Here is a 25985-nt window from a genome sequence, read left to right as displayed (position 1 = left end):
TGCTGGTGTTTTATTTATTTTATTATTATTAGAATTTCCTGTCTTTTTCAGTTTTGACAGCTCTTGATGTCATTCAAAATTTCCTAAATATATAATTGCGTTTCCAGGGCTCGAATTTGCGAGCTGTGTTAGTCTTTGTGCGATCATTTGTTAATATGCATTCAACATCGGCGACTGTGGTAGTGGGCTGGCCAGGTACGAAATTTTCGCTGATAGTTTTTTTTCCTCCCTGATTTTATGGTGCTAATTTTTGTTGTTAATGAATACAAACGTTTACCTCAATATTCAATGCATGATTTGGTAGACAGTTGTTCATTATCCCAGCAGCAACGTAAACAACTCAATATATAGGTACAAAGAAAAATATTCTTAATTTACATGGCGCTAGTAGTACCTTGTACACAATAAAATGGTCCTGGTTTGCGAACGGTGCCTCTTTAACTACATGTTATAGGATACACGTATCGGAAACTGTGTTTACTACTATTACGTTATAAAATGTATTAGCACAATACAATTGATAATATCTGGTACAGCCAATGTGTTGTTGCTAATCGTGCTTTGTTCAGTTACTTCAGTGTGTTCATAAAGTTTATTCAAAGTCTGCTGTGATGAGCTACTGATATCAAGTTGTTTTATTTTTTCAACTTGTCACTAAAACCATGCTGATTGGAAACATTTCAATAGATTTTTTGTTTTTACTTTCTTTGCTATGCTAAATTTAAATAGATTCAATACGCATACCAAATTTGACAGATAGCGTTCAATAGGGTGCGTAAACGAGAACGGAGAATGTCTTTAATATTAATAAACCAGAAAAAAGGTAAATTACACAACGTACTGTATTTACGTTTTATTCAGGCAGATTGATTTGCAACGGTGATTAAACAGTTTGAATACTTTTTTGTTTGGCTGTCAGCAATTTAACTTTCAAATGTGATTAAACGGTTTGAATACTGTATATTGTAAGTCGCCCTGTATAAGGCCGTCTGCTAAGAAATAAATAAATAAATAAATAAATAAATAAATAAATAATAATAATAATAATAATAATATATTCGGGTCGGATTACAGTGGATTAAGGCACGCTTGTTGACCAATCAGGTTACAGGAAATCTCATATCCATATTTTATACAGTAAATTATAATATCATGGTCTGCAACCATAAAATGCTAAATTGAAATCCAAAGTGTTTTGGGTGCCGTTTGAAGTGACTATTAAGTATTTTTTAAATACATGTTGCTTAATAAAAAAAAAAAAAAAAAATAGAATGTAGATTTAATCAGTGGGGGAAAACTGAAGTAACTGAAATATTTTAACTAGGAGTATTTACTTGACTCCAAAATTTTTATTTGGCGACCAAATTTTAAAATCTAGGAGCCAGATGCCCCTAAGGATTTTGGCCAACTCTGAGCCCTAGTTCTGTTTGTTGATCAGCTGGAATGAAGTGCTGCTCTGCTGATTAAAGAAAAATTGAACAATAACTCCCTTGTCATCAACTATTCTTGTCACTGCATTGGTACTGTACGTATTGTACAAGCATCAAAAGGTTTGATTCTTTTGCAGTTTGTACAGCTTGAATAAATAATTGTTAGATGGTATTTGAGCTAGTCACAATTTGAGTATTTCCATTTGGTATATTTGCTGTGAAAATGGGTCTTAAATTTTCTATCGATTGGTCTTAAAAATGTCTTCAATTTGCTCAGCTGATAGCTGCAGGAACCATGTCTTGTAAGAACATAAGAAGATACCCCCCCCCCCCCTCATTATATCGCTCCCCCCCCTGCTATACTGCTTATTGGAATATATAGCGGTCGTGGAGTTGGCTCCCCTTTCTTTATAGTCTAGATGCGCATGCCTCTGAATATAACTAATCTTATTTAGAATGTTGAACATTTGGCGGTTGAATTTTCTATGCAGAGCTCAAGACTGGTTACTTGCTGATTAAAATGAAAATGTCAAAAAGAATAAACGGGCCTGTAGAAGAAAAGCTTCAAGCTATTGATCGAGTGGAAAGTGGGGCTAAACAGGTTGATGTTGCTCATGATTTAAAAGTTGGTGAATCAACTGTGAGAGGATGGATGAAAGATGAAGAGAAGCTCAGAGCATCCATAAAGGTACAGTTACTGTGTAGTAGGCCTCAATTTGTTACTTTTGCCATTTGCCCATCTGTATACAGGAGTTATTGCCTATTCTCGTCTTTAAAGCAACAGTGCATAATTTAAAAGCTTATTACGATTACACTACTGTATGTAGGCTGTAGCCTCCTATTTCTTTCTGTGTTTCTGGATGTATTGCTGCTTTGTTTATAATATCTACAGTAGTCACTGACTGCAGGTTAGTGACATTTTATTATTAGATATTTTAGTAGAAATAGTGTACAGTCCCCTTAGATGAAATTTGTTTGCCTGAATAATTTCCATTTGCACCAAGGAGGATGCACTTAAGAATTGACTGTGATGTTTTTTTCTTTAAATCAGTCAAATGGTACAGTATATTATGTGAAAGCCGGTGATAACTTGATAACTGTTCAGCTAGGATGATTCTACTTTGGCCCCCCCCCCCCCCCCAATTTAGCCCTACTGATATTTCCTACGCCCATGGGTGGAGCCCTAGCTTCTGTGCCTTTAATCCCACCTAAAGGTTAACATATCTATACGGTGCTCCTTCGCTATAAGGCTCTCGGTTATAACGCGCCTCGGATAAAACGTTGCTACAGCATGTCCCCCAATTCCCTATAATAGTGATTCATTCAGGGAGTGTTATATAAGAGGTATGTTCATTTTCGTTAGGAAGACGGAGTTGGAATGACTAGGAGAATCATAGACACAAGCTATGGTGAGCGAGTGGCGGTTGTGTAGGATACAGGAAAAGACCAAAAAAAAATTTACTCGGAACAAGTCAAAAGTGTGGTAGTTTTGGCTAACGGCAGCCTGAAGCATTATAAAGAGTGTAGATCATGTTTGGCACCGGCAACAACTACCTGTGTACTGCACCTGAGAATAAGTGAGGGAGTCGTGTCAAACATATTGAAGAGATCAGCATAAAACTTCAATGTGGATATTACTGACAACAGCGTTGTGAACGCCGGCATCTGTGAGTGTGGACGCCGACCAAACAAAGAGCAGGAAGAGAACGACAAAACGGCCTTGGAAATCAGCGCTTCAACACAGCAAACAAAGGAGGACAACTATACATCAGAAAGGTAGTTGGACTGTGTTATTTCACATACCTGAAAGGGTGCGGGTTACTAAAATAACCCTTATGTTTATATTGAAGACTGGAACCGTCCGTGTGTGTGGATCTACGTCCAAAGACTCTTTTTATCCGTATACTAATATTTGTGCAAACCCGTGCAAACCGGGACATACAAGTGCGTGTATTTTAGTTTTAAAACGACCAAGCAGGCTGTCCTTGGAGTGTGAGCTACAGCCGGTTCTAGTTTTAAAACATACCATTGAAACAAGTGTAACACAGAGTGTGCGAGAACTGCTGAAAGGAGGTTGCTGTTTAGCACAATACCCTCAACCAGATTGTACAACGAAGAGTATTACAAGAGACTGTGGTGTATGTGTAGTAAAGGAACTACATGAATGGACTGTGATAAGAAATATAAAAGACAACAAAACAGTTTGTATTTGAAGCTTTTTATTTATTGTTGTCCAAACCACAAGTTACTTTTCTGGCACCATCAGAGGGCGCTGGTAGACTTACCTTGTTAGAATTACTGCACCCATGGTACCTCAGCACTCCCACAACCTGGAACTTACCTGAAGCGAGCGCTATACTTACCTGTATCACCTGTGAAAGATAGAAAGCAACAACAACAGACCAGTCATTTGAATACAGTACCTGAATAACTTAAAGAGGCAGTTCCCATACCTGTGATTCTCCTGGTGGTCTTCACAGGAACTACAGCAGAACTGAAAACTAATTAGGCTTCCAAGCCAGAGTGGCTGGGTAGCCTATTGTTTCTGTTAGGATTTTTATTTTTTTCTTCTGCTCTTTTTTTCAAAAAATCTCTAAAATCAACACCGTTGCACGAAAACTCACGAAACTTGGTAGGGTGGTAGTCACCTAAGGCAAGTTGTGTCAGAGCGAAAATGAAGATCATAGGTCACATGGCGTGGCAGCCATATTGGTTTTCTTGAGAATTTTGGACAATTTAAAAAAATCGTCTTCACCGAAACCGTTTATCACAGAGATGTGAAACTTGGTGAAATAGACTACCCGCATGGTCTAGATATACGAGAAGTCGATTGGCAGCCATAATGGAATTGTCAAAAATATTCAAACGTCTTCTTTGAAACAGTTATGCCGACCGAAGTGAAACTTTGCATACATAGCCTTGGCAGAATTGTATTCTCCCAAAGAATATAATTCTGTACTACTTTGACACATTATAAAACTTTAGGAATCATTAAACTTAAAAAATATTAATGTTTCTATAGTTTGATACCTGCTGTTAAGGCATTGTAAAGACATGCATAAAATAAAAGTTCTTAGCTGCTTAATATCATAGACAGGATCTTCAGCCCTTACTGACAAAATAGAACAAGGTGACTGTTTTAATTTGCTTCACTACAACAATTTAAAGTACACAGAGGTTTTGGTGGTCTGAATAATTCTGTAACTTATATTTGCCTCAGTTTGCTGGTCCTTTTTTTGGCAGCTAAATCCCGTAGCCGTTTTGCAGCAGAAGCTGTGTGCGTAATACACCACATGTAATTCATGACGTGATTACAGGGATGGAACCCAGGCATGATACAAGTACGAAAGGTAACCATTACCGAATGGGTATTTACCTCCTAAAGATCCGAATCCTGTATACTGTAAACCAAAGCTTTGAGCCTGTGATGCAGACGGTGCATTCGTCTGATTAGACAATACAGTTCATCAAAGATTGGATAACTGACTCTCTATTGAAACACACACACACACACACACACACACACACACACATATATATATCCTGTGTTAAATGACCTGATTAGGGACAATGAGTGATCCTTCACAGGTTTGATTCTGTATACTGTAGAATATGAATTTATTTTAATAAAAAGCTCTTTCAAAATGTCAATTAGCTTTGAAAGTACAATAAAGTATTCCAACTCTCTTTGATAATAATATTTACGTTTAAAAATGGATTTATTCTTCAACTTCTGTTGTGGTGACAGTCCTTTGTGTCTAACAGATATTTCTTATACATTTTTCCAATTATAATTCATTTTCTTTTTATTTCTACTGGCAAAAATCTACACACTAGAAGAAGTGAAATAATTAGCTTCTCCCAATATTGCTGATGTGTAGAGAAAGAGCAGGTCAGTCAGTTCATCCTGCAGATTCTGACATTTCAAATTACCTGAACAATACCTGAAGCAATCTCTGGACCTAATTAACATCCCACCTAATTAATGTCAGGGCTAAATGTACACATCATTTAAAAGGTACCAGAAAAGAAAAGCATGCACTTTCAGGTTGACCAAGTATTGCTACAATTTCTCATATGCAAAAATGTAGAATCTTTTGTATTTTTCTGAGTGGAGTAACTATTTTTCCATCAAGTAATCAATGCACTGCTGAATGAGTTCATTTTAATGCACTCAATCATGCCTCTAATGTTTGTAGCTTACGGGCGCAGGCATCAGTAATGCAGGAATGTTATATGGCTTCGGTTTGGGCCATTTCATAAAATATTCATGGAATCAAAAATGTGCATCAAAATAGGGACTGAGAGAATTACGTTTATGTTGCTTCTGTAGTGGCAGCTATGCATTTGCACGTATTTTTCTTTAAATATATATATATATATATATATATATATATATATATAATGGTAACATAAATGTTTTCTTGTTCTGACATGACACAAGAGCCCGCTCACAGATTTAATCCGCACAAAGACATGATGCAAATAGATTAAATAATGTCAGTTTAATGCCAGTTAGATTCAGTCTGCCAGTTCTCAACCCATTCTGTCTATATCTCTGACAATGTGTTTGCCTTGAACATGTCAATTTAGTATTCTCCCCAGCTTCTCACAGCTACTTTATATTTCTGCCTCAATTCTCATAGTAACATAGAGGCTGAAGTTTCACTCTTTGAGATTCATTTTAGAAATACATAATAAGACTTTGTACTTAAAATAATGTACATCCCTATATATGATTTTAACTATCTTCCATCTTTTTAAGATTTTTTTTTTAGAACAAAGACTAAAACTTGTTTTCTGTCAAGTTTTACATTATGACATAAATAAATATTTTAATAGAATATGTTTAAAATGTTACAGTTATGGAACTGACATAATGGGGTAGATTTTCATGCGATCAATAAGCACGAAAAAGTCTTCCAAGTAAAGTCTGAGCAATAACAGACATTCAAAGGGTTATAAGTAAATTATCAAGTAGTATTTATGTATTGCTACGAGGTACAGCATACCAAAAAGTTTTCATTCAAATTAAGTTGCACTATAACACTAATTTATTTTCTCTGTCCCTTTTGCATGGGGAAAAAATACTGTACTTTAAAAATTCATTAGTGTTCCAATGCAAGGTCTGATGAATTTTTTTTATACATGCAGAGTATCATAAATTAAAAGGTGAGATATTTATCTAATAACAAAAAAGTCGTCTCAATTAAGAAAGTCATTACTAAATGAAAAACAAATTCCGTATTTATTTTGTTTTTCTGAGGCTGCATCTGGCTACCTTTTGAGTAGAGCATTCGCCTTTCTCATCTGCCGCTTTTATTTTGACTGTAGTGGGTTTAGTGGCACTGCACTTTGAGTTGCAATGTCTAAAACTGAGATGGAACGCATCACTTCCCGTTGATCTGCATTCATTGTAATATGCAAAAATAGTTTACATAGACAGCTAGCTGGCTAATGTCTTAATATTTGAAAATCACTGCCTTCTCTTGACGTCTAACTCCGATGCTAACCTATGAGAGAGGCTGGGCGTCGATGCCACGAATAGCAAACTTAGACGTTGACGAACGTCATTCATCCAAGTCATTTTTGAAAATCTCAATGAAAATGTAGTCGTCTAAAGCCCGCCGCACACAGCCCTTCTCAAGCCATCCCGACTCATCTCATCTCACCTGGCCGTACAGTCTGGATGAATAGTAGCAGTGTGTGTGCCCATAAAACCAATATTATGCAGATTTCAGTCGGGATGTCTTCAGATTTGAAGACTGAACATGTTGAATCTTTTTCAGACGCAGTTTCATCACTCATATTATGCATGGCATTGTATGCTGTAGACGACGGAGACAGCGCCGCAAGGTAACCAAAAGAAGCGCTTAGCCTATTAATTTAGCTTTTGACCATTTACACCGTGCAAACGTTTCAGGCAGTGTTTGACTTTTTGTATAGTTTGTTTACTACACTTTAGCCTGTGGTAAATAAAATCCAACCTGTTGATTTTTATTTGACTTTGGCGTTTTTTCTCAGCGTGTGGATCTAGGGGCTTGTGATTTGTGACCTATTGGAGATCGACGCACCAGTTACTTCTGTTTTAGCGCAGTAAGAAAATATACGCTGCCAGTAGATTGATAATAAAAAGTTAAATTGATAATTTACCTTTGATTAGTAAACGTCTAAAAAAAAAACTATTCAAATGTGCACATATCTGGTATTTTTTTTAATTCGGGACACTTGGAGCAATTCAAGACTAATGTATTTTTACCTGAGGAACTAAAGCTGTCAATTTTCCACCATCTTGTATGACAAGTTACATTACAAGCTTCGCCACTTAAACCTGCTTCACCATTGGTTGACACCCTTATGACTAATCGGTCTCAGTCAGTCTTGGTCGGCAACCGCCGCACACAGACAGAATGATCACATCTGAACGAAACTGCGATTAATTAAGAGAGTGCAAGATAATAACCAAACGTTTTCACATTTCCTTTGAGAGTAAAACTGCATGAGGCTTCTAGTCTTCATAGTCATTGCCCTTCTTTTACAGACCCAGAACCCTGTATTCACTGCTCACTCTTTTCGATGAGGGGTTAGAGTGCCTCTATCAAGTCATGCCTCTGCCATAATAAAAGTATTTTGAACTGACAAGTGATTAAAAAATGTAAGTACTTAAATGTAATAGAAGAATATGGTAATGTTGACTGCCAAACAACATGTCTATTGCAGGTCAGCTGGAGAAGGCAGCCGAACATTATGAAGTATTCCATCATCTGACACTGAGGCTGGCATGGAAGTAAGGGCGCACTTACAACTCATGAGGATGTGAGAGTCTCTGGAGGATTTACACATTACTCGCAGACAAAATGCTTGAAAAAAAACACGAGCTGGCCATCAAAACTCTAATAAAAGCCTTTGATATGGCAAAAGAAGGTGGGTGCGAAATGACACTCTGAGACCCCTTTCTTTAATGTGCTGGCCTATGTTTCCCCGAGAGAAAAACTAAAAATCATCATATGCTTGACTGGCTGATTATACTCCCTGAGTTCCAAAGACAAATGCAGTCAATATACCTGCAAATCTGACGATAAAACAAAAGTGCCTTTCTTTCTCTTCCATTAGTTGCTTGAAAGCCAGGCTGCAGAGAATGAATCTTGTTTAGATGCCTGAGCGTGACTTCCAACACATTTGGGAGGACAAAGACAATAGTTTCCCTTATTAGTATTGTAGAACACTGAGCCTGATTCATGACGTCACTACCTTTCTTTGGTCCAGGTTTGTTTTGTCGCTACCTATAATTGAACATATGACTGGCAAACAACAGTCAGTCAAATTGACAGGAATGCTAAGTGGCCTAAGTTAGGATAATAATTTATCTTTATAATTTATGATAACATAAAGATGTATAATACATTGAGATAATTTATAAATAATAAAAAAACCTTAAAATGATGCGTCTGAATTTCACCATTCACTCTACATTTACTGCTTTTGTATACAGAAGACATTTGGCACAAAGCAACTTGGTAATGAACTAGTTTTCTAGTTCATGAAGTCCCAATGAGTGTGCTCATTAGCTTTCATTTTTATAACATAAATTATCTGTAACCAGTGGAATAAAACATTTTTAGTGGCTGATTTAAGATTTTGGGATGATCTGGGGCAAATTATTCTAAGTGCCCCCAAGTCTATGTGACTGTGGTGAAATAAAAGGCAGAGCAGTAAACCTGAGGAAAAGTACTTGCATGGAACAGAGGCCCCCTGGGGCAATGACCCCTGTGAACTGTGGTTAAATCTGCCACTGAAAATATATTAATAAAACTAGGGATGCAAAATAAGTAGCCAGTGCTTGCCATTCACATTGAAAATACACATTTAAGTACTTTTTATATTTCTTGTACCACATTTTTAATTTGTAGTGGGTGACAAAAATATTGAAGGGGAGGCGGCATATCACAGATGCGGAGATCCAGAAACAGCTACTACAGTAAGTGCTTACACCTTCATGTTATGTATGTGTTCATTGTTTATTTGTATACCATTTTAGTTATGTAATTATTTCATGTTAACCTGAGAAGTCCTCTCATAACCCTACACTGGAGGCAAAGCTTAATAAATATCTTTAATCTGTACTGTACTCTGAATTTTCAAAATCCCAGTACAGTACACAAAAACAGATGATTAATTGGTTACCTTGTTAGTTTGTACTCTGGAAGATGAATTCAAATTATTTAGAATTTCTTCTCTTCACCTTCTTACTATCACTGATGGGCTGATTTTTTTTTTCTTTTTTTAAGATTAAAAAGTTAAACATGAGAAATATCCTACTTGTCTAACATATTTAAATTACATCTTTATAAACATTTACACAGGAATACAAAGTTTTAAAAAATAGTGTTTTAAAAAATAAGACTATATAAATGTTATAGTTTAAATAGCCTGTTTCAAATGGCATGCATTATAAAGTTGCCCTAAATTTAACTGTAAAGGGGAGAGAGAGAGAGAGAAAGAGTGATAGAGAGAAAGTTTGATTGCAGTATAATTTTATGAACATATTTAAATAATCACACCTTATCTTAAAAGTGCAGTGGCAAAACCTTTGACATGCTCTCCACATTGATTTATTTCAAGTCTGACTTTTAAGGAAAGACTGCAAATTTCAGATTGTTTTAGTGGTTCTGTTAAATAGATCCCAGTTCAATGAGTTTGTAGCTGGGAGAACAACAAAAACCTTTTCCTGTATGGCCCACACTGTTAATTACCATGCACTTTTTGATGAGGAATTAAAGCACTAATAGATTGTTTTAACTATGTAAACTCTATGATCTATCGTCTCTTATAATGTGTCACTACATTAAATATTATTTTTTTGAAAGACATGGAGCAATTAAGTTAAATTTAGGGCATGCTAAATAAATAATATCATTATTCATTATCATGTTTCTAAGTGGTAGTTTGCACTCCATAAACTCAATTAAGGTTACCCTAAGAGGAGTCTCAATGATGTCTCTCTATACCATGCAATAGGGATTTCCAAGTGCCCCCTTTTTAAGAATTATTGCCTAAGATTTACATTTACATTGTCATTTTAATGGTCCTTTCATCTAACCAGAGCTCAGATGCATGCAGGGCCGCAATCACAGCCTCCCCTCCCATAGGACTTCCATTTGTCATTATTACACATGGCTTGCAAACTCTTAACCACTAGAAGTCCCCGTGCTTCGTGGTAATGTGCAGTTTGTCTGCAGCCTCAGAGAATGCTAAAGAGGTCCTGACACACAGTTAGGACTCCTGGGGTCTGGACTCAATGGTCTTGGTGGTTGTTTGCCTGTTTTCCATCAGAGTTTTCATCTCCTTTATCCCTTTGTGATGTGGCCCACCTCAGGCAGTCTCCTTAGAGGGTATCTAAGGAGCAGCTGCTGTTAAAGAGTGCCATTTCCTCCTGCTGTCACCACACTGGCATTTCCTATTAATATGCATATTAACTTGTTTCTCTTAGTTCTGAACCCTAATGACAAAGCGGGTAAGCATATTTTTGAAATATTTATGATCGTATGCAGTAATTAAGAGGTATATATAAAAAAATAAAAAAAAACCCAATGCAGAAAGCATTACAAATAAAGCACTCCTTTGATTTATTTCCATAGGAACATTTCATAAGATTTATTTTTTATGGAAAACGTCTTCACTACTTTATTTTCACTGTTCACTGAAATGCAGTTGAAAAGGACATGTTTGACACTTTGGGAGTTTATTACAAAAGAAAATAAGCTGTTGTATCAAAGACATTTCTGATAGAATACCCGTTTACGTTGTCATTTATAGTTATCAGACTTCAGTTTGTGTGACATTTTATGAATGTAAACTGTTCTTCTATCTAATAATATATTAGTTTGTTTATATGTCTTTCTAATCTTATTAAATTATTTAGAGTTCATGAAAGAACTTTATCTTAGATTAAGTCTTAGATGAGTGTTTGATGTACGTTGGCTAATTTTGTGGTAAGATAAAGAAATTGCAATATATTCTCTAAATTACATTATTTACATTATTCCTTTTTAAAAAAAATAAAAATGAACATTTAAAATGCATCGGTATGGAAAAGTATTATAATGTGGTTAGTTAGAGATCTATTGATAGCTTGTAGGTATTGCTAGAGTTACAGTATTCTCAGTAGATACATAAAGATTATGAGTTGGATAGAAAGATATGAGATATATTTGCATGCATTTATTGACCGATTGATCAATCTTTGTTTTTTTCACTCCTGTTAAATCTTTTAGCTTGACATTTCTTGTTGTTCAGTAACTGGTTAATTATGTGAGTCTGCTATTTGGCTTCATCTACCTCTAAAACAGTATTACTAAAGGGTTAGTGATATAAAATGTTTTCTTAGAAAACATTACACATGACTGCTAGTCATACATTTAGAAATCTTTTTCCTTCAATATAATTATGTTAATACTGAAAACAAACAGTTTTAACTTGTTACTGTTGTTTTCTACACCTTCAAACCATGCAATCAATCCTTCTTTAAACAGAATGCTTATAAAAATCCATAGCTACTTATTTGTATATATTAGTAAAATGATAAATTAATTAAAAATGCTAATTTAGTTTAAGGAGCTCAATTTAACTGATGATATTAAATAATTATATGTGTTCTATTTAGTTTTTTCCCCACTGTAGTTTTTAATTCTGTTAAGATGTAAACATTCTTTCTTCTAATCTCTCATAAATGCTAAGTGTTTATCTGGTTGTGCAAGTTTCACATGGCTTTATTTCAAGTCTATGTACATTTCCAAGTGCAAAAGGAAATTCAGAAGCTTTGATGTGCAGGAATAAAGGTATTATTAAGTGTGCGGTAGACCACTCGTGGAATTCTAGTTATAACTTGTAGACACTGAGGCATGCACATGCATAAGCTATGATACAAACGTCTTAGGAGGATACTGCAATTTGACAACCAGATATATTATAGCTGACACAGGCATGAGATAAAAGTAAACCAGACAGCTGGCCCACAGTACTCAGAACAGTTCATGCATTTGCACTTACCTCAGTTTAGATGTCTCCATCCGCCTCATTTCTGTATTATTCCTTCATCATTTGTGCACTTAAGGGGTCTCGTTTTCCAGTAACAATTGCCCTGCGTGCTGACATGTCATTTGGGCCCTGATGGCACACATCACATTCAGGAAATCTTGAGCTTATTGGGCTGCGGTGTCATCGCTACTTCTATCCCTGCACTGCTTCGTGCTTGTCATTGCTCAGCACTCAGCGCCACACTGGCTTGTTTTGTCAATAACCATTTATTTGTTGCTGGAATAGCAGCAGCCATTACATCTGACCTTCCTGTTTCATCAATTATGGATAGATTATTGGATGTGAACATCTGCAAAAGCTTGCTGTTGGACTCACCTCCTGGCTGGGATTAGATAAGTATTAAACTGTTGTTTATTGTCAGGCCAAAACTCTACTGAGAAGCCAGGGGGAATTCCTGAATCAGAAACTCCCATCAGCAGACACCTTAAATTGTTTAGTAGTGCTGCTGAGCCCCATTAGATGTTAGCCATTTATTATTTACACTTATTACTCGTTGTTATTATATACATGATAAAAGCTTCTGACAGAGACAATATTAAGTCTTAGTTTGTCACATTTAACAATACCCAAAAAGTAGATAAAAGCATGTCTTTTCTTGCCTGGCTGTTAAATGTAACAAAAGCTACTTCCTATTGGGGAATTCTTCATTTACCAGCACTAAGAAATGTCACATACAGTATAGCTGACCCACAGTGGGCTAGGACATAGTATACCATAGAAGATAAAACAGTGGCAAAAAGTTGAATATTTAAAAAAAAAAAAAAAAAAAATTGCTGTATACTGAATCTGTGCTATTTTTCAGTATGTTTCAGGCATGTTAGCCATAAATTATTTCTGTAACTATGCAAAGCGAGGCACAGTATGCTTTCTGTGCTTTCCTTTGCCCTTCATGCCTGGTAGTAGGTCATTTTTGCACAGGTAAAATATGTAACATACAAAGACTGTGTCTCCTCTTTCGCAATGCTATGATAGTGAGGTTAGTGTAAGGTAATGAATGACTGCAGAAACCGGAATACATGATTCTAGTTTATCTACATAGTAATTGTGTACATATCTTTCATCTACAAATTTAAAACTATCATAAAGACCTAGTTTAAAAAATCTTTACATGATTATATATATATATAATTTTACCAGCCTATTTTTTTAAATACAATCTTTATAATTACAACATAATACTGTAGTCCATGCTAAATATCCAGCACAGTACATATCTCAACAAAACTAATCTAACAGTCCCTGTGCATTTTGCATTATTAAACAGCACTAATCAGCAAAAAGACCCTTCATTTGTGTTCAGTTTTTAAGTATAGCAACAGTACTGTACATTCTCATTACCAACCTTCCTAATATACCAAGCAATCCGAATAGATTTCAAGCACTGCTGGTTTTATAGCTGATTGAAGATATTTTATGTTTGCTAATCACTGCAGAATAAATGGAACCACAAGCAAACCAATCTTCAGTCTGTCCCAAAGCTGAATGTGTATATTGTGAGCTTAAGCAGTAAACAGAATAGACATTTGCGACCGGCTTAAATAAAATTAATTAAACAGCAGTTTTTTGTTATATAAGCAGCATTATAAAGCCTACCACACAAGACAGTTTTAATGTACTCTTGAGCATTTTTATTTAGGTAGATAAGTGGATGATGGAGATGTATGTATATGCCATGGAAGACATCATGTTTGGTGAACATTTCTATTTTCACTTTTAGATTTATTTTGCTTTACCACAGTTTTAGGTAAAACCTCCACTTTATGTCTGTACAGTATGTTCCTGATGATTGTATAGTTAAGTTACATTAAATTGGTCAATGTTGAAATGTCAGACTACTGGAAATGTAGTGGTGTTGATTTGAATGCTTCGTAAATGTTGCATTTCTTGCAGATAATGCAGTATACTATTCCTTTAGAGGTCTGTGAACAGGATGGCTGCAGGGGTGATGTCAGACCAGAAACACAGACTCAGGAAGTAGCGGAAGAAACTGAGGTGCTACGGTGCTCAGTATTTTATTAAATAATAATCAAACAAAAGATTTAAACAAACACAAAACAAAAGAGGCATGTTGGCCAAACAGAAACAAACAAGTATCGTGCTGGTTTTTAGCCAGCACGAATAGCAATTGTTTACTCTAGACTAGTTTTTCTATTACCTCCTCTCCACACTCGTTCTCCACTCTGAACCCTTCACCGAGTGCAGCCAAACGGCAGATCTTTTATAATTTGTGACCGAGGGACTAACTAACTATCAATTATTATATTATCCCTCGCTGCACGGGTCTGCCAAGTCTGCGTGACTGTCAGCTGGTTAAACAATCAGTAGCTGACAGTCACGCATTCTTACGAGGTATTTAAAATCAAAAATACAAAACACATAATGGCGGCCACGTTTCGTCCGCGCCGCAAACAATAAAAATACAAATAATAATAATACAAATAATAAGAAACCGCGCGCATATATATATATATATAGGGGCAGGACACTCCGCCACAAGGTCCATGTACAGTAACAGGTTTTGCACGATTATATGTATTTCTCTGTTAGTAGGTGACAAGTGAGGATCAGAGGAATTCTGTCATGTGCATGTTGTTTCTGTTTATATTAGAAATGCAGGATTTAGCTTCATGGAAGACCTCATGGAAAATCACAATTTAAAACACACATTTCCTCACTTTTGGTGAAATACTTCTGTCTTAAAAATTGGGAATAGGGAATCAAGTCACGGCAAGCCCCTGGGTTTGAGGAGTCATACTGCAGAGACGAATGAGAATCAGTGGGTTTGTAGTAGATAGTGGTGTTAATAGTAGAATTCAAAGCTGTGATGGAGATGACTGAAAATGATATACTGGAACCCGTTTCTGAGATGTTTCCTGTGTATTCCAGAGCTGGGTGGAAGTTTGCTACAGACTGAATGAACTGTTTTAAATCTTCACAAAAATTCCAAAGCTGTCATCAATGTATGTGAGATACAACTGGTGTGTTTTCATTGTATTGCTGTAAAAATCTGTCTTCAGCTAATTCTACAAAAAGGAAGGCATGTGTCACTTAAATGTGCCCGAGCTGCCTCTCTCTCCTCTGTCCTAATTCTCCTCGACCTCTCTGCTGCCTTTGACACTGTTGATCACTCTATTCTACTATCATCTCTTGCTGACCTGGGGATCTCTGGCACTGCTCTGGCCTGGTTCTCCTCCTACCTCTCCAACCGCACTTACCAGGTAACCTGGCGTGGAGCAACCTCCACACCTCACCCTCTCTTAACTGGAGTCCCCCAAGGGTCAGTCTTGGGTCCTCTCCTGTTCTCTCTCTACACCCGCTCCCTGGGCCCCCTCATTGCATCCTATGGTTTCTCATACCATTTCTATGCTGATGATGCTCAGATTTTCCTCTCCTTCCCCACCTCTGACTCCACCATCTCCTCCCGTATCTCTACCTGTCTGTCTGCTATTTCCTCCTGGATGCACTCGCATCACCTCAAACTCAACCTCTCTAAATCTGACCTCCTTTTCTTTCCCTCCTCCTCCCCCTCCTCTGATCTCTCTATCTCTGTTCCTCTGGAATCTACCACACTCTCTCCCTCTTCCTCCGCTAAGAACCTTGGAGTCACCCTGGACCCCTGCCTCTCTTATTCCCAGCACATCTCCACTCTGGCACGCACTTGCAGATTCTTCCTGAGCAACATCCGAAGAATCCGACCCTTCCTCACCAACTATGCTACCCAGCTCCTGGTCCAGGCCCTGGTACTCTCCCGCCTAGACTACTGCAACTCCCTCCTGGCTGGTCTCCCTGCGTCCGCCACCCGTCCGCTCCAGCTCATCCAGAACTCTGCTGCCCGCCTGGTGTTCTCTCTGCCTCGCTTCGCCCACGCTACTCCACTACTCCGCTCGCTCCACTGGCTCCCAATCACCGCTCGCATCCAGTTCAAGACTCTTGTACTAGACTACAGATGCCTTGACCAGTCTGCACCCAGCTACCTCCAGACCCTCATCTCTCCCTACACTCCCACTCGACCTCTCCGCTCCGCCTGCACTAGAAGACTAGCTCTACCACCGCTACGCTCCCCTGCCTCCAAAGCCCGCTCCTTCTCTACCCTTGCTCCGCAGTGGTGGAATGACCTTCCTACAGATGTCAGGACTGCCCAGTCCCTGACCACATTCCGGCGCCTCCTTAAGACCCACCTCTTCAAAGAGCACCTGTAGAACTCCTCTGTTTGTATCCTGGGTCACTATCACCCTTCATGTAAATGTGCTTTATTTTGCTCTTATCAGCCCCCTATTTTACTGCATTTAATCCTGTATTCAGAATACTGTAATCTGCCAAGTGTTTAACCTGTAGTACTTTGTATTTAATCACATCCTGATGTAACTATCACTATTTAATCATATCCTGATGTAACTATCACTATTACCTGCTGTATTATTGAATTGTGGTTTGTCAAACTTGTACTTTGCTTGAACAAAAGTTATTGTATTTCTTGCTCTTATTGTATTACTTGTATTGTAACGCTTGAAATGTTTTTGCTTACGATTGTAAGTCGCCCTGGATAAGGGCGTCTGCTAAGAAATAAATAATAATAATAATAATAATAATAATGTGATGATCCCATTTTAGTTCCCATGCTGTCACTTAACTGTAAACATTTCCATTAAACGAAAAGCAATTTAAAGTGAGCCAGTCTCAGAAAGATATTTTCATGGGGGCTCTTTCACTTTTCCGTTCATCTTTAACTTATGAGGACAGTGATTCAACAAGGCTGATACAATGGAACGGCCTGGATTGTAAATACAAACAACTGCAACAAGGGTGTTCTACAATTAGGTTAAATGAAGATGTTGGTAACAGATTGTTTAAGATGGCATCATCAATGGAAATGACTGGCCTGTAAATGGGTGAGTGAGATCATTGCAAATCTTAACATAGAAGTTAGTATCGGAAAGTTGTCGCTGGCCTTCTTTTATATACAGTAGAGATCTTTACTCCAGTAACCATGGCTCCTCCTTTGTCGTCAGGTCTTCTTACAATAACATCTCTTTTGTATGTTCCGCAGTGCAATTTGTCCCTCATTAAATACGTTTGGCTGTTTTGTAAGTTGGTTAAATGTTATTTGTTGAATTTCTCATTCCCATTTGTCAGTAAAAAATAATCTAATGCTTGTAATTCACCTGAAGGGGGTATCCAGGTTGATTTGGTTTGTTTGTATTGATGGAAAATATCAGGAGGCACAGAAGTAGTGTGGGGAGGAGGTGAGGCGCATGTGCTTTCTTGATTGGTCTGTGTGAAGTATGCATATATAGACGCATATGTCCGACAAAACAGTGAATTCATCAGCTACTTTTTTGTATTTACAAATCTTAAGCCCCTTTCACACTGCCATGCTCTACCCGGGTCGCGACCCGGTGTCATGCGGGTCAGGCTAAGCGTTTTCATAATGCTTTTTGAAGAACCAGGGTTGACCTAGGGTGACAGAAGCAAGAACGCAATGCCCCAGAAGCAGCAGCATTCACATGACCACACTTTCATCTGTTTTTACTCTGTCTCTGCACTAGACTGGCATCCTGTGAAATCCAGCTTAAGCCAACCAAGCTTCTCTGAATTGAAGCGCCTGTCCAAATAATGATTAGAGCAAATGTTTCTTAATCGTTGAAGACAAGGCTATAGGTTAAGGGGCCCAGTTAACAAACTTTAACTTATACTTTAAAGAATCCTTACCTAAAGTCTATATTCATCAAATAAAGAAGGTTTGTTAATTACAATTTTATTTTAAAAACGGGAATGCACCTTTTTCTAAATGCTTTGTAACGCTGAAAAATATGTTTACACGTGCTCTTTAAACTGGTCTAAACTGATTTCACTCCTGCAATCACTATGTGCAAATCTTATGTATTGCATGTAGACCTACAGCAATCAGTGGCCGGGTTTCCATGGAGCTTAGAAAGTCATCACTCTCTCTCCACAGTCATTATTTATGTGACGTAGCACACACATTCCACACGCTATAGGAAGTGCGCGTCTAAAACATTGTCCGGCTTTAAGGGGTGGGTGAATCGTTTTCTCACACTAAAAAGCTGTAGAAATGGCCAATTGGAAACATGTCCGGAATTGGTACATTGTGTTTACGAGACTTTAGCAGTGCAAATCCCGTTTGTGACGTAACCTCAAACATCTTTCTACTATAACTGAAGGCCGTGCCAAGCAATCTTTTTTTGGCAAGCTTCTTTGACCAAATAGGCATTTAAAGACCTCTTCATTCAGTGTTGTTTTTTTTTTGTTTTTTTTAAACATGACACCATTTATTTAACGTTTCATATTCTTGCCATTTGACTCATAAAAAGTGCTTTATAGTTAAGTTCTTTTATAAGCAAGGTTAAAAAAAAAATACTGAAGCTACTACAAGTAAAATAAAATAAAAACCCTTAAATAAATACACTTACTTTTGTTATCTTCATCATTGGTCATCGGATAGCTGATTGCTTTAGCCGAGATTATTCTGTCCCTCTTAGCAATAAGATGCAATTCATTGTACACTAGCTTAAGTATCATCTGTCTTGGGCACCTAAAAAGTCACGTTTGTACCAAAATATGTATTAAATTGCTGTATTATTGCTGCCGTCTACCGACAACACCAGGCTTGAGCAAATTCATTGAGCTAAAGTACGAAAACACGATTCCATAAATTAAAAAATAATAATAATAATAATACAGTTCTTTAAAAGCAGCTTGCTGCAAGACTAATATACTACTTAACGAAGTTCCAGTACTGAGAAATGTGTTGAACTCATGGACTACCGATATGCTGGTTCATCAATAACAACAAGAACAAAATATATTATAACCACATTCTACTGTCGAGAGCCTTGCACTGTCACTGCCACTGCGGGTTTCAGATTTAGGTATTTATTATTATTATTATTATTATTATTATTATTATTATTATTATTATTATTATTATTATTATTATTATAACAATAATATGTAGTGGGAAATACAGAGAGTAGGGGTAGCCTGATTTACTACCAATATTTAAAAAATGTACTGTACTAAACATTTTGACTGGATCATTTTTATATCATTAACCTAAAGTGCTGGTATTTTAGCTCCGTTAGTAGACTATAAATATCAAATTTGCTGAAGCTACGGTTCTGTAGGAAAACCTGTACATGTATATATGTACGTGTGTATATATCCTTTGAATGAGATGCGTGACTCTGCTATGGAAGGCCATTCGGTTCAAAACCATATTATTTAGTACATGTTTCAAATATTTAGTACACATACTAATTGAATTTTTTTTTTTTTTTTTTTTTTTTTTAATTTAGTCGTGTCCAATTATTTTTTTTTTTTATTATTATCATTTTCTCCCAATTTGGAATGGCCAATTACTGTATTATGCTCAGCCCACCGCTACCACCCCTGCTCTGACTCGGGAGGGCGAAGACGAACACACACTGTTCTCTGAAGCGTGTGCCGTCAGCCAACCGCTTTTTTTCACACTGTGGGCTCACCATGCAGCCACCCAAGAGCTACAGCGTCAGAGGACAACGCAGCTCCCGGGCAGCTTACAGGCAAGGCGGCAGGCACCCGGCCAGACTACAGGGGTCGCTGGTGCGCGGTGAGCCGAGGACACCCTGGCCGACCTACCCTCCCTCCCCCCGGGCGACACTCGGCCAATTGAGCGCCGCCCCCTGGGAACTCCCGTCCTTGGTCGACAAAGGAATAGCCTGGATTCGATACTAATTTGAATTTAGTATGTGTTGTAATTCTAATTATGAAATGGGTATTTTAAATACTCTATCCTGATAGGTCAAAACAGGTCACATGGGAGTGTTGCTCTTACAGCATATCACCATGGGTCAGCACATTTCAAAAAGGGGCAAATCGCTTGTAGATATCCATACGCCACTAGAATTTTAAAAAACAGCAGCCATTTTATCGCAATAAAAGTAATTAACCAGATTTATGTAAATGTTGACCTATGGGGAAACCGAAGTGTGGCAAACCGAATTATCATTTAGAGGTAAATGAATTTCTAAATATCTCTAAATATTTGAAGGTGACGTAATCACATAAGAAGACACAAGCCCGATATACATTCATTGCAAGGGAACCGGCTCTTTTGTACATCGGTATCGGTGCTATGCTTTAGTGCGAGAGGTCCCAGGTTCGCGCCCATCCTCCGCCTGTATGTGGATTGCCTTGCCCTGTGTGATGCACCTGTAAATGTTAACCGAGATCGCTACATTGGTGTCAGTGGGATGCAGGTACCCCGGCACGCACTCGTCGGACTGTAGCCTAGTAGGCAAGTCCAGGGCGGACTTGAGGCTGGCAGGGGAGAGTGAAGCATGCACGGGGGAAGGCAGCAGCAGGGCTGGTAGGTGATGTAATCACACACAAAGACATAAGCCCGATATATACGTTCCTTGCAAGGCAGCCGGCTCTTTTGTACCGTGGTATCGGCACTGTGCTTTAGTGTGAGAGGTCCCAGGTTTGTGCCTGCCCTCCACCTGTGTGTGGATTGCCTCACCCTGTGTGATGTGCCTGCCTGCGTTAACCGAGATCACTACAATACATTTAGATATATCTTAAACTGATTTACAGATATCTCTAAATGGAGCTTTAAGTTAGATATCTAAAATGCATTTTGAGATATCTTTAAATCATTTAAAGATATCTCGAAATGTTTTTCAGATCATTAAATCATTTAAAGATATCTGAAATTCAATTTAAGATATCTTAAAATAACTTCCTGTTCATTTAGAGCAGTGGTTCTCAAACTTTGTCATGTCCTTGAGCTATGACAAAAATAACTTTGCCTCCCAAGTTTACTAAAACAATATAACAAACTGAAAATCCTATATGTTGCAAAAAAATGAATAAAAAAGTAGAAAGGATTTTATCAATATAGAGCAGTGTGAGTTTCAGAAGTATTAATTCAAATACAGTACAAATGGAAACAACTAAAATCTTTTTTTGTCCTGTTAACTTTCTTATCTTAGTGGGTTTTAATGTAACTTCAAAATTGCTGCTTTTGTATTATTACGTGTATACTGTTGTTTTAAATTTGTTATTTAAATGGTCTGGTTGTTGCAGTATGTGTATCATGCTATACAAATGTAGTGTGGTTTGTTCTTTTTTTCTGCTATGTACTGTACAGTGCTTTACAATACTTTTCTATAAAAAGCGCTATATAAATGCAATAAATAAATACAGAAATAAACTCATTGTGCTTCCTGTGAAAAAACTTTACAGGTTTAGATACTAAGGTAGGGTTGTAGGCGTAGCTTGCAGGGCCGCATGCTGTGGTTTGCTTGTATTTCACCACACATTTAAGGCCTCGGTGCACCTCTGGATTCGCTCCATGTAAAGCCCAGTTTTAAATATGCTTCGTCATATTTTCGGCTTCTGCGTTTTGCTGCAACCTCCACTGCTGCCCTCACTTTGGTTTGTGTTGTATGTTGGGAGGTGCACCCCATAGTTTGAGAACTGCTGATTTAGAGATATCTCTAAATCATTTAGAGATATATCGAAATAACCTCCTGTTCATTTGGAGATATCTCTAAATGGACAAGAAGTCCATTCAAAACATAGGTCATTTTCACAGGAAGTCATTTTGAGATAGCTTGAAATCTCTAATTGAATTAGAGATATCTCTAAATGAAAAGGAAGTTATTTCAAGATATATTAAAATAATTTAAAGATATCTCTAAATAAACAGGAAGTTTTTTCAAGATATCATCAAATGATTTAGAGATATCTTTAAGTGAACAGGAAGTAATTTTGAGATATCTTCAAATGATTTAGAGATATTTTTAAAACCCTAATTTTAAGATCTCTCTAAATGACAGTTTGGCGTGCCATGCTAGCAAAATCCACATGGTTTCCATAACATTTAAAGATATCTGTAAATCAATTTGAGATATCTATTTCATTTTTAGATATCTCTAATTGATTTACAGATATCTTAAAATGAATTTTAGATAGCTTAAAAGCTGCACAGTTAAAGATATCTGTAATTCAGTTTGAGATATCTCAAAATGATTTAGAGATATCTTTAAATATTTCAATATATCTTAAATGCAATTTGAGATATCTCTAAGTGATGATTTGACTTGCCATAGTAGGTGAGATTTTGAATGAGTCTGAATCGGACATCATTGACTCAAGTATTGAAATCAATTCAAGACTCCCCATTCTGATCGCTCTGCCCCTTCTCCCTCAAGTGCCAGAACTACAGCGTCTCCCTATCCCATTCTGAAAATGCATAGTTTTTCAAAATATATCTTAAAACTTTCAGCTTTAAAAAAAAAAAAAAAGATTTGGGTGGCTCTTAAAAGAGCCTTTTGTGGTTAAATGGATGTTTTGTTGCTGCTGCCCCTGGTCTACTGTGTGTCTGTACTCCTCATTCGGTCGCTTGCATCTCCCCCCATGCTTTTTTATTACATTTTGTTGGTGGCCAAAGGAGGCAGGCTTCACTTTCAGTGTTTTAACACAACCTAAAGACTTAGTGGAAACCCAGTTTCAGAAAGCTGCACAATATGAGCAGTCGTGCAAGGCCAAATTGGAACTCAACATTTAAATATACCATTCCGTATTTTAATAGTAATTAGGTTATTTGCATTTAGAACGACTGTTTCTCAGGCTAAAAAAAACAACATGGAAACACACACGACCCAAAAGTACTACCAAAATAGAGAGAGAAAAAGATGAGACTTATTTTTCTTTTTCCATGGAAAGTGCCCTAATCTTTAATATGATTTACTGAAAGCAGAGATCTAACTTTTTTTAGACAAAAAAAGATTTTTATGTAAAGTGTTTTCATTGCAACTGACAACAGTCTTTGTAATTTGTTTAGCAGCATTCCACTTTCTGTTTTGAACCCAGAACATAAATTGTGTCAGTCCTAGTTTCCAAATTGATCTGTATGAAATTCAGTATAATCAATTATTAATTTATTTTGAAAGTCGAGAATAACATTATGTCACATCTTCTTTCAAAAGCAACTTAGCTGTATATTTAATTCTGTATTGGCACAAGATTATTGACTAAATTAATCTCTTTTACAAAATTAAACGGAATTGTTAAGAAGACATGACAGAACTATGGTTCATACAGTATGTTTCACTGTGCTGTAAAGATAAAGCATAACTTATTTAATGTAGTAAGGTCAAAAATGATATTACGCTCACAATTTCGGTAATTACATCTACAGCTATGGCCAAAAGTTTTGTATCACCCTACAGAGTGAACTAATTTTGCTTCATAAAATCGAATGAAACCTGCTGAATAATGTTACATTACATATTGAATTACGTACCGCTTTGTAGTTTTCCATATACTGCCAAAAATAGAAAAATGTCACATTTCGAAAATGTTGCATGAAATATTGTACAACTATTATGGCTCTCAGTAGACTGTTGCGATATCATTTTGTAGTTTCTTTGATTACATGATGTTAAATAAAAGATACCAATTATGTTCATATAGTGTTTTTTTTTTTTTTAAATGATGTCTCAATCCAAAAATTCTAGGTGATACAATTGTAATTATACCTAAATTGCATTACATTTTATATTGCATGTCACTTGGTCTTTTTCAGTTCAACTTTAATAAGAGAAGTTGGAAATCCACACCTATATAGTTTACTAATCCAAGTCGTCTGTAATGACTAGAAAAATAACTCATTAGATATAAAGTTAATTCTAATGACAACATATCCATCCAGGTGGACACTGCGTTGTTTATGCAATGTTGGCACAGCATATAATATCGGTAGGCTCTGTATAATTATTTATTTTTTTTTAATTTTATTGGCTTATATCCACAATGATAAACAGTGTCGAAGTATCAAAGTTATTTCCAAGCTTCCAGACCTTTCGCTGTGTCTGGTGCAGACATTCCAGCAATGCACATAATCATTTCTGAAACCAAAAACCATAAACTTTTATTAAATACATATATCTTGTGATCATATCTTCTGGTGATACTGATATCTTATAGATTACAACACAAGTCCCTGAAAGTCATAGAAGTTACGCGATCACATTATGTCAACAAAATTAAAAAATATGTTCAAATCAGCTACGTAAACCAAGCAGATTCCAACTTTAAACTTTAATAGTAATTTCATGTATAGATGTAAGTCTACTTATGAACTTTTAAAATACCCCCTGGAACAAACCAACATTTAGTTATGTTTCTATACACATAAGTTAATTTTCTGTATTCATATTAGAAAACACTTTTATATTGAAGTAATGTAATCGGGCTGAATACTCCTGAATGATGTCTTGCAGAAGTACTGTTATTTTCCTGGCCACATAGCAAGTTATGCCCCATAGCATTCAGTAAACCAAGTATGTAGGAGAAATGTCAATAGTGTTAATCTTTACCAAAGGTGTAAAAATAACTTTCATAATGTAGAGAGTAAATAACTTCATGATGGTAATTACTGAGGTGAGGTGTACCAGCCCTGGCATAAAATGTAATAAAGTTAGACATGAAATCTGATATTGAACAAAATAGCCCACATTTATTTTTTCTCAGTTTGTTCCAGTGCACCACGAAATTCTAATCATTAATAAAATCAGACACTACAACATAATTCCCCAGGATGCATGTTCATAATTTTTACAATAAGCACTTCTAACTATAGCAAAAATGATTTTGTATTCAACTATGCAGAGTTCTGTCATAAACCGTGGCAACACTGAAGCTTACGACAGCTATCCCTAATACTGGGGAAATGTGGCCTTTGATATTGTTTAGGGTGGAGAAAAGGGCTTACCGCAGACAGATGGTGTTTATAAAGAGGTGTCCCAAAAGTCAGATTCCGCTGCTTATACTGTTATTAATTAACTGTGTAGGATGACAGTTATGATGTAAAGAGCAATATGTTGTGACTGGCAGCTGCCTTTCTTTCTATTCCATAGTATCTGAATATGTTTATGGAAATCTCCACGGCTCTGGGTGATAGCGATGGTCTAGGAAAAGCCTATGAAGATATGGCCAAAGCCCTTGAAAGCTAAGATTAACTTCTTTTTATAATGACTAGCTGTGAGGCTATATCCAGACATGACTCTTTTGAAGGCTAGTGTTTACCATGTGTTCATACAGCATTTCTGTTATAATGAATTGTACATGTTTTGGTCATTGTGGCAGGGTAAAAGCCCTGGCGGTGCACAGGTGTGTGTGTGTGTGGGGGGGCGGGGTATTGGGTTGGCAGGGAAGGTTAAATTCCTCTCTGCAGATTCACATGGGAATGTGGCTGGAGCCGTGAATTGAATACATGATTAATGATTAATTAGGCTCCAGTCACAGGTGTATAAAAGGATAATCAGCGGTGTTAATGTTAAAATTAATGTTGGTGATAGAGGTGGAGGTTCGTGTTGCTGTGGTCCTGTGCTGTGTTTATGTCTGTGTCTGTGAGTTTTTTTATGTAGACCTTTTGTTTTGGCCCTTGTG

General features: G+C 36.9%; 1 pseudogene; it reads left to right on the top strand.

Annotated features, from left to right (window-relative positions):
• The window catches only part of LOC131697201 (tetratricopeptide repeat protein 29-like), a 52331-nt pseudogene extending 26782 nt beyond the window's left edge, over positions 1 to 25549 (top strand).
• Positions 25550 to 25985: the final 436 nt, after the last annotated feature.

The sequence above is a fragment of the Acipenser ruthenus genome, chromosome 2 (assembly GCF_902713425.1).
Source record: "Acipenser ruthenus chromosome 2, fAciRut3.2 maternal haplotype, whole genome shotgun sequence".
Lineage (NCBI taxonomy): Eukaryota > Metazoa > Chordata > Actinopteri > Acipenseriformes > Acipenseridae > Acipenser > Acipenser ruthenus.
The sequence above is the reverse complement of the archived record's forward strand: the minus strand, read 5'-3'. Positions and strand labels throughout refer to the sequence as shown.